This window comes from Gavialis gangeticus, unplaced genomic scaffold (assembly GCF_001723915.1).
Source record: "Gavialis gangeticus isolate Ggan-Ray unplaced genomic scaffold, GavGan_comp1, whole genome shotgun sequence".
Classification (NCBI taxonomy): Eukaryota; Metazoa; Chordata; order Crocodylia; family Gavialidae; genus Gavialis; species Gavialis gangeticus.
In genome coordinates, this window is record NW_017728993.1 from 64396926 (window position 1) to 64397248 (window position 323).

Sequence of the window (323 nt, forward strand, 5' to 3'; positions counted from 1 at the left end):
CCACGTCATAGCGAAGCGGAAGCCTGTGACTTTAGGGGTGGAAAGGGCAATTTGCCCACAACCACCATGGCGGTGGGGCGGCGTTGATAGCCGACGGTTTCCCCGGGGCGCATGCGCGGCGCGCTGCCTGATGGGAGGGCGATTCAAACACTGCGCGGCGGTCAGCGCGGGGGTGAGGCTTGTTCGTGTGATTGTTCTGGTCCAGCCTGCAGACGCCCGGATCCGCGGCCGCGCGACATGGACGCGTCCGAGCCGGGGAAGGCGGCAGCGGCGGAGCCTGGCGCCCACCTCGCCAGCACCACCACCACCACCACCACCCTTTC

At 68.1% G+C, this 323-nt stretch overlaps 1 protein-coding gene across 1 annotated transcript in view; it reads left to right on the forward strand.

Moving 5' to 3' along the window:
• The window catches only part of CENPL (centromere protein L), a 16955-nt gene that overhangs the window by 7606 nt on the left and 9026 nt on the right, over window positions 1–323 (forward strand). The gene's annotated exons all lie outside the window — the stretch shown is intronic.